General features: G+C 42.0%; 1 long non-coding RNA gene across 1 annotated transcript; it reads left to right on the forward strand.

Annotated features, from left to right (window-relative positions):
* The first annotated feature begins 8,050 nt into the window (after positions 1-8,050).
* On the forward strand, positions 8,051-9,589 carry LOC120745031. The gene is made up of 2 exons (XR_005698542.1): positions 8,051-8,717; positions 9,049-9,589. It is a non-coding gene; the product is annotated as an uncharacterized LOC120745031 (long non-coding RNA).
* Positions 9,590-10,254: the final 665 nt, after the last annotated feature.

A 10,254-nucleotide genomic window follows, 5' to 3' on the forward strand; every position in this document is an offset into this window, starting at 1 on the left:
GATAGCAGTACCAAACCCCAGATACGGCCAACCCACAGGGGAAGGTGGAGAAGGTGGAGAGGCACAACGCAACAATCACCCAAATATATTCGTGTTTCGGCTGTGGTCACAAAAAGATAGGCAAAATGTGTTAAAAGACGTCCCCCCTCTTAATGAAGGTTTCATACCCTGGAGAGATGCGGTAGAAATGATCAGAAGACAGTGGTATTTAAATGGTCACAAAATGTTCCAAGTAATACAAGACGTACTAGGTTTAAAAATGGGAACGTTAGAGGAGATTTCACAGGTAGTGCCGCTGATGGAACACCCTTACCACCTGTAAGTCAAGACCTACAAACCGCCATCACAAATTTATATGATCGCATTAGAGTACGATTGGCTCCAAGAGCTGACTATGGCAAAATTGGCGAAGTGAAACAAAAAGAAAATGAAACAGCGTCCGATTTTTATAGATCGCCTGCTTCCAGTTTTTAGGCAACATTCAGGAATGGATTATAATGAAGGTCCTGACGGTCCTTACCAACAGCAGCTAAAAAATGCATTCCTGAATGGCCTGCTACCCTCAGTGAAATCCCACGTTGAAAAACACTGGGTCACAATGAATACGGGACCATTATCCGACGCATTGCAACATGCCGAGCACACTCTCCGTGTAATAAAGAAAAAAACTGCAAGCACAGGTACTTTCACATTAGATCCAGAAACAGGGTTTATTGCATTATCAGGAGGATTTAGAGGTAACAGACAGGGACAGAGGAGAGGAAATAGAGGCAGAGGAAGAGGAGGATTTAGAGGAAAGGGCCAGAGATATGTAGGACAGACAGACTTACGCGAAAGAAGTGAAGAAAGAGATAATACGTGCTGGAATTGTGGCAAGGAAGGGCATTTCGCCAGAGATTGCAGATATAAAACAGACAAACGGCAATATTCAAATGAATGACTAAATGAGAAAAAGCCAAATGAAAATGATAAAAGTGACACAGAAGTATTTAATGTCCATCAATTAGTTTCTGAAGTAGAAGGCAAATGTCGCGGTTCGAATTTTGAGGAAGAGACATACGACTGGAAGTCCATAGTGGTTCAACACAAATTATTTTATTAAAACACACAGTACAGTGTGGGAAGAGCCGGACTTCTTCGTCTGCCCAAAGACAGAAAGCTTTATAGCCATTATGACGTCAGAAGAATTCCCATATCTCCTTCTATGTTCAAAACACCCCACTTCCCAGAATTGAACCCAGATGTTTCCACTCATGTTTCCTTGGAACCTAACCAATTGTATATCCAAGTGTGTGTATTTTGTGAAGTTGTGGGTTCAGGCCAAAGAGAGTTGAATGTCCTTATATGACTCGCTGTGGAGCACCTGGACCTCCAGCTCCTCTGGTGCTTTTCACCACATGATAGAGTATTGTATCTAAAATGTGTTCTATTCTGGAATAGCAGATCTACTAAGTGATAAATGATAATATTGATGATAAACTGATGATAAGTGATGCAGACTAATGAAATGATGATGAAATAATGACAGTGCTTTATGAATGATAAACAGTGACAGTAAAATAACATGTTTTTCTTGACACAAACCTACGCTGATAGTATATGTAAATGGCAAGCCAGTGCAGATGTTATGTGATACAGGAGCTTGTAAAACCGTTCTGAACAGAAAACCACAGGAAGTACAATTCTCAGAAGATACTTTAATAGTAAAATCAGCATCAGGTCACACTACAGTGCAACGACTGACAAAACCTTTATTTTTAGTATTAAGAGACAGCGGCAGATCATGCAAAATTCAGTGCATCTATGACCCGTTATGCCCCGTGAATCTGTTAGGAAGAGACGCACTAAAAAAACTAAAGATAGGAGTAGTACCAGGAGAACGAGGCATGCATGCAGAACTAATGCTAAATGATGAAGAAATAGAAAGCATCAAACCACGCCCAAATGGTTGTAAAGCGGGACCAGAGCCCCATTACTACTGGACCCTAGATCTTCCCTCATTAGAGCCATTACAACAAAAAGCCAAAATGTATTTGCCACCTACATCTGTTGTACTTCCTTATACAGAGTATCACAACACACTACAATATAAATTAAGACCAGGCCCAGATTCGCAATATGATGCACAAATCCATAGATTAGGCCCACAACGTTTAACACTGCAGCACCTCTATGTCACAAAAAGCGGAAATGCAGTGTGCTCAGTGATACAGAGCGAGAAAATTCAGGAAGTAAACAGGATGCCAAACCCACATGTGTCAGTGGCTCATAATGATAACACAGACTGGAGAGACTTAGGGCGGGTCCTCAGAAGTATAGAAACTGACAGATATGAGAAAGCAGGGGAAGCTCAGGAAGGATGGCTACAAGGCAGAAGGACAAAATGCATGCGCTACACATTAGGATGGGTAATGACAACAATACCCACAACTCATCTATCGGACGGTGCAAACGTCTGTATGACACAGAATGATAATGAGTGACATTCATTAACAATAGAAAAGTACCCAGAGCTAGAGCAATTGCCTGATGAGTTATGGTCTTCAGGTTCGACCGACGTAGGTTTAATAAAAAATGCAGATCAAATAAGAGTGGAAACAACTACTTCACACAGACCTGTAAAACCACAATATCCATTATCTAAAGAAGCTATGGAAGGCATTAGACCTGTAATCGCAGATATGGAACAAGCAGGAATTTTAATCAAATCAGATAAAGTATCATGTAACACTCCCATTTTTCCAATAAAAAAGGCGAATACAGGAAAATTTTGTTTGGTACATGGCCTTCGTGCTATTAATAGCATTACAAAAACGGTACCACCAGTGGTGGCCAATCCACACACAATATTAAATCAAGTGAAACCAAAAGAACAGTGGTTCTCAGTGATTGACCTGTCAAACGCTTTTTTTTCAGTGCCCCTGCACCCTGACCCACAGCATCTTTTTGGGTTCACGTTTAATGGCGAAATATACACATACACAAAGCTACCACAAGGGTTTCAAAATAGCCCAACATTGTATGCCGAAGCATTGAAACAATCTAAGTCACTGTGTACATTACCTGCACCGGGACAATATCTGCTTTATGTAGATGACATCCTGATAACAGGACACACACAGGAGCAATGCAAAGTGAACACCTTAACTGTGTTAAAACATTTGGCTGAACAGGGGCACAAGGTTTCGCAACACAAACTGCAATTGTGGAACCCAAAGGTTACATACTTAGGGCATACACTCACGGGAGAAGGAAAGAAACTACTAGATAGTAGAAAAGTGACTGTACAAAATGCCCCAAAACCTTTAACAAAGCAGCAAATGATGAGTTTCTTGGGTATCTGCAATTTCTGCAGAACCTGGATTCCAAATTATGCAGCTGAAGTTCAGCCGTTACAAGACGTGATTTATGGAAAAAACTTAGTGTTAAAGGATAAAATACAGTGGACTCCAGAGGCAGAGAGGGCATTTATAGATTTAAAAAATGCATTACAAACAAACACTTTACTCGCTCTACCAGACTATGACAAACCTTTCTACCTGCATGTAGATGGTGGAGCAGGGTACATGAAAGCTGTGTTAACCCAAGCCTTTGGCGAAAAACAGCGCCCATTGGCATTTTATTCCAGTAAATTAGACTAGCGCCAAACCGATTTGCTCAGTTGTAAATAAAACAGCGAAGTAAACGTGACCCGACAGACAGAACCTGAGTGAATGAAGTCCAGCGTTTAACCACTGAGAGCTAAAACTCAGCTGAGGTTTCAAAGCTGTGTGCCGGTGATTGGACATCAGCCGCTGATGAAGCTGCTTCGCCTATAAAGTGCTCTGTAAGGAAACAAGCTCCAGCAGCTCTGCGCTCGGGGAAAACACTATATTTACTTATCTTGTGCAGAAAAATGCGCTGACATTGCTTTATATCGAGCACCGGCTGCCCAGTTAAACTGTGACTATCACCAGGTAACGTAGGCGTGTTTCTTGAATTAGCAGCAGGTGTTAAACAGCTGACAGATGAGGAGGAGGATGCATGCAGGTAAACTGAGGGTCTGTTGAGCTGATCGCTGGTTTCGTGAGAGAAAAATGGCAGCTCGTTCTTTATGTTACAGAAGCACACAGAGACACAAGACCAGGCGGAAAGAGACGATCGTTCGGTGAAAATGAGAATCTGCGAATGCAACATGTGACACGGAGAGTGGAATATGTAAACAAACCGGTTAACGTAACCCCTGGGTGCACTCTGCATGCTGACTGTTAGCAGAGCTAGTGAAATCTCTGAAAACATCTGAGCACTTTTGCAAACATGTTCTATGTTGACAACCTGACCAGACATACGTCGCGACATTCGCGGCTAAAACACTGTTAAACGTGTAGCTGGTGACAGAAAAACGGGGTATTTTAAAACTACACCACCACCATTGCTGCCTGTGATTTGATCTGCATTCTGGGATACCTGGCTGCCCCAAGTCTACACAAGCAATCGATTATCTAGGATCGACCTGTTTTGACTTACTTTGCACGGCAACCAATCAAATGTTAGTGAAGCTGCATGGGCAGCGTTAACCCCGCCCCCTGAGTTTGATGGGTGAGGCTGACAGATAAAATTATTTCATGATGAGAGCCAGGCGTCATGACTGCCAAAATGAAATAAATAAATATATCATTAAATAATTAATTAAATGTGTCAATAATTAATTAAATGTGTCAATAATTAATTTAAATGTGAAATACATACATAATTAATTAAATGTGTCAATAATTAATTAATTAAATGTGTCAATAATTAATTAAAATGTGAAATACATAAATAATTAATTAAATGTGTCAATAATTAATTAATTACATGTGTCATAACTATTTATTTAATTAATTAATTCCAATTTTAATTAATTATTGACACATTTAATTAATTATTTAATGGTGTATTTAATTAATGCATTACGGCAGTCCTGGCACTCCATACATATACAGATTGAAAAATGCGGCCAGTTAAACCCAAGCACACTTTTAGCTACGCCAGGACAGGGTGATCCACACTGTTGTATAGGAAGGAAATAACTTTGCAGACCAAACAGCAAAGCAGGCTGCACAACAAACGATAACGCTTCTAACATCCGAACATTGTACACAAATACCACTTGACGTACTAAGAGCCGAACAAAAAGCTTCAACAACCACTGAACAGAACAAGTGGCTGAAATGTGGAGCACAACTAAAAGATGATTTAATGGTTTGTGATGGAAAGCCAATATTACCAAAGTGTCTACACAAAACAGCAGCTTTAGTGACCCATGGTGTAACACGTGTCAACAGGAGGGATGTTAAAGATAATTAATACACATTTCTACACTATAAATTTTGAAACTTCAGCGAAAGAATTTGTAAGAACATGTCTAATCTGTCGAAAACACAACTTACACATTGTGTGCTGTCTATCTTGCGTGCTGCACAATATCGTTTATTATTTAGTATCTATGGATATCTACTGCCAGCTAGTTTATTGTGATGGTGCTGTTTTTTTTATTATGTTGCTCTTTGTTGTTTGCTTTCTCTTCTGTTTTTTTCTCCATACAGGTGATCCAGGTGTTTTGTTTGTTTTTCTTTTTTTCTTCCCCCCCTTCTCACCGTCTCTTCTCCCCTTTGGTTTTCTTTCTCTCCCTCTCTTTCTTTCATTCTTTCTCCCTGTCCTATCCCCCAGTCATGTCTGTCCCGTTTGTAGCAACCGAAAATAAAATAAATTCATAATTATAATAAAGGTCAATCAAATGGACCAATATGGCAAGGCCATGATGATCCACTTGGTAAAATAAATCCGCTTGGCATCTTTCTTGGCCTTAAGACAACAATTCTGATGGCCAAAGATCCAAACGAGGCACACAAAAAAACAAACAAAAAAAAAACCACAACTCACAAGGAAATTTAAGACCTAAGAGAGGCCAGTTCCCCACACCACCTCATCCATTTCACACCATCCACATGGATTTTATTGAACTGAATGAATGTCAAGGATCAAAATATGCTTTAGTGATTATAGATGTGTTTTCAAACTGGCCAGAGATATATCCAGTAAAAAGGAATGATGCAATCTCCGTTGCAAAATGTTTATGTAATCATTTCATTCCCACTTATGGCATTCCTTCATTGATTAGATCTGACAATGGCACACACTTTGTCAACGAAGTTATCAGAAAAGTTTCAGAAGTATTAGATTTTAACATTAAAAATCACTTTGCATACCATCCTCAAAGTGCAGGATTAGTAGAAAGAACTAACAGCACTATAAAACAAAGACTGAGGAAATGCATGGAAGAAACAAAAAGACCATGGCCAGAGTGCATAGGTCTAGTAAAAATGTGGATGAGACTAACTAAAGGCTTCCAAAAATTGACACCATTTGAAATAATTCATGGGAGACCTTTTCCACTACCAATAACAAGTGATAAATCTGTTAGAGAGACAACTTTAGCAGAATGGATGGTAAAGCTACTAAAAAACAAGGATATTGTGTTAAACAATAAACTGCCGTGTGATTCCTCTCCAATCTCTTGCAGATTAAAGCCAGGCGATTGGGTCCTTATACGAGTACTCCAGAGAAAGAATTGGAACTCACCCCGGTGGGGAGGTCCATACCAGTACTCCTAACGACGCCAACAGCTTGCCGGGTGTGTGTGTTTAGGGCACGGATGGCTTGGGGATAGAAGCTCCTCTTGAGTCTCTCTGTCCTTGCCCGGAAGATGCGGAACCTTCTACCAGATTGCAGAAGTTGGAACAGTTTGTTGCCAGGATGGGACGGGTCCTTCAGTATCTGCTCTAGTCCGGCATCTCCTGGTGTAGGTGTCCTGAAGCGGGGGGAGAGCAATCCTGCAGCAGCGTTCTGCTGTACGGATCACTCTCTGGAGAGCTTTTTGGTCCTACACACAGCTGTTCCCAAACCACGATGTCATGTTCTGTGTGAGGATGCTCTCCACAGCGCCTGTATAGAAAATCCTGAGGATCTTTGGAGAGACCCTGAACTTCCTCAGTTGTCGTAGGTGATACCAGGCGCTGCCTAGCCTTTTTGGTCTGGACCTGAATGTGGGCAGCCCATGTCAGGTCTGAGGAGATGTGGACACCAAGATACTTGAAGGACTGCACCCTCTCCACTGGAGCTCCATTGATGATGATGCGCTTGTAGTCTCTGTGCTGACCCCTTCTGAAGTCCACCACCAGCTCCTTGGTCTTGCTGACGTTCAGCTGGAGGTGGTTGTCCTGGCACCACGATGCCAGATTCTTCACTTCATCCATGTAGGCCGCCTCATCGTTGTTGGAGATGGCACCCAACACCACTGTGTCGTCAGCAAACTTCACAATGGTGTTGGAGCCGTGGGTGGCCACACAGTCTGAAGTGTAGAGGGAGTAGAGCAGTGGCGAGAGGACACATCCCTGAGGTGCTCCTGTGTTGATGGTGATGCTGTTGGAGAGGCACCTGCCCACCCTCACCACCTGAGTTCTGCCAGTGAGGAAGTCCAACACCCATGCACACAGACGGCTGTTAAGTCCCAGATCCCTCAGCTTTGTGAACAGTCTGCAGGGCACTATTGTGTTAAACGCTGAGCTGTAATCAACAAACAGCATTCGCACATAGTTACCCTGTTTCTTGTCCACGTGGCTGAGAGTGGTGTGTAGGACGTGGGCGATGGCATCCTCTGTGGATCTGTTGGATCTGTAGGCGAACTGCAGCGGATCTGTGGTGTCTGGGATGGAGGAGGAGATGATGTTCTTCAGCAGCCTCTCAAACACCTTCATTACTACCGAGGTCAGTGCAACTGGCCGGTAATCGTTCAGGGATGAGGGTTTGCTGTTCTTGGGCACAGGGATGATGGTGGATCTTTTGAAGCATGTGGGGACCACAGACTTCGCCAGGGACTCGTTGAAGATGTAAGTGAACACACCTGCTAGCTGGTCAGCACAGCAGCGCAGCAGACGGCCGGTGATGCCGTCTGGCCCCGCCGCTTTCCTTGTGTTCACTCTCCTCAGTGCCGCTCGGACGTCATGCTCCGCGATGCTGGTCACCGGTCTCTCGCTGATGACGTCACTGTCCTCGGTAGTCAGGCGGTAGATAGCATTAGCCGCCTGGCTAACCTCGAAACGGGCGTTGAAGTAACCTCTATGAAGTAACCTCTATGAGTAAGCACAAATATAGCAATGACACAAACAGACTAACAAACTAAGCGACTATACGTGGGAGACATAAGTATACAAAGACACGCTCAGATACTGAGTCCGTTTCCCCGAGAGTCCGAGGGATGGAAACCCTATACGTGGTAACTGCCCGTACAGGAATTGAGTGGCAGGATTCAGAGAAAGGAATAAACAGGGAAACGGAGCCGGGGAGCTCAGAGTCACTGAAACGGAGGAAACAAGTGTCAAAGCGAGTTCCAACTGCAGGTAAAGAGTGTTGTGACTAATAGTGAACAATGTCTGTGAAGTTTCTCAGTCATCCAGGTCATCGTAGTCTAAGGAGCTTGGAAAGGAAAGCATCTGGACTTCTTTGAGTTGCTTTAAGACGTTTCACCTCTCATCTGAGAAGCTTCTTCAGTTCTAAGGTCAAATGATGGAGAGTCCCAGATTTATGCCCAAGGGAGAGTCCCCCAAAAGGGACACGGGACTACATTACAATGGTGCCAAGCACAGCAGAGTTGTGGCTTGTTCCTTCTTTCATCTGACCAATTGAAAACATTTTCTGTGAGAGTAATGCTGAAAAAATTATTTGAGCATTTGTTACTTTGAGTTTTGATTTTGACTGTAATTCGTTATTTTCTAAATGCTCCCACAGAAGTTTTCAATTGCTCCAAAATGCTGCCGTGAGATTACAGAGACAGAGGCACTGAAAGAGATATCGTACTTCTCCCATAATAGCTTCTATTAAGTGGCTTCCTTTTAAATTCAGAGTTTAATTAAAATAATTTTCTCACAAACTCCCAAATGATCAGGCCATAAAGAAAGTATAGTGTTTTATTCATTTTCAGAGTGCTGTCTTAGTTGTGGTTCTTAGTGTTTCCAAAAGAGGATTTAGAGAATTAAACTTGAAACAATAGTGTTATCTCGTCAAATGTATGGATGGCTCTAGATTTGGAAATAAGAAAAACCAATAAAACACTCTTTACGTGCAGTATTCACAGCTGTATTGTTGTTTTTTGTGTCTGCAGTCTGTCAGGCTGTCTGATCACAGACGAAGGCTATACTTCCCTGGCCTCAGCTCTGAGCTCCAACCCCTCCCATCTGAGAGAGCTGGACCTGAGCTACAATCATCCAGGAACCTTAGGAAAGAGGCTGCTGTCGGCTGGACTGAAGGATCCAGGCTGGAGACTGGAAACTCTCAGGTATGGAGAGAATGTCTGATAGAGGAGGAAGAGCTGGATCCAAGGTCCTGTTATTCTCAAATGGCAAAGAGTTGTTAGCTACGTCTCCTAAGATTAAAACAATTCAAGGATCTGAAATTGAAATGGTCACATCTTACAAGTATCTAGGGATCATTATAGATCAGAATTTGTCATTTAAGACTCACATTCAAAGGCTTGTGTCGAAGTTAAAACTAAAACTAGGTTACTTTTTTAGAAACCAATCCTGTTTCTCCCTCCAAGTGAGAAAACATTTGATTCGTGCAACCTTTTTACCTTTATTGGATTATGGTGACCTGCTTTTTATGAATGCACCTGCCCACTACCTAAAGAGGTTGGATACTGTGTACCATTGTGCTTTACGTCTTATTACTGGCTATGGAAGTCGTGTACATCATTGTTCTTTGTATGCTGCTGCTAAATGTCCATCTTTGCATATTCGCAGACTCTCCCATTGGTTGATTTTTATCTATAAATCTCTCCTTGGGCTGGTTCCATCTTATTTATGTGTTTATATGTGTAAAAACCACAACCAATACAACCTTCGTTCGAACAAAATCATACAATTGATTGTCCCAAAAATCAGAACAGAACTGGGGAAAAGGGCTTTTAAATACGCTGCCCCTGCTTCCTGGAATAATCTGCAGAAGGAACTGAAATTATCAGAATTGGTTACCTTGGGAGAGTTTAAGTCTGTCTTAAAGGAGAGAACAGCTCTTTTACTCAGTGTGATTGTTTTTAATGTACTCTTAATTTGATCTGTTATTGTATATTTTACACATGTTTGTATGGGATATTGTATTTGTTTTAAATGTTATATACCTATGTGGTATGTGACTTTTGTTGCTATGATGCCAGGTCTCTCTTGTAAATGAGATTTT

This window comes from Simochromis diagramma, unplaced genomic scaffold, assembly GCF_900408965.1.
Source record: "Simochromis diagramma unplaced genomic scaffold, fSimDia1.1 OVJJ01000032.1, whole genome shotgun sequence".
Taxonomy (NCBI): domain Eukaryota; kingdom Metazoa; phylum Chordata; class Actinopteri; order Cichliformes; family Cichlidae; genus Simochromis; species Simochromis diagramma.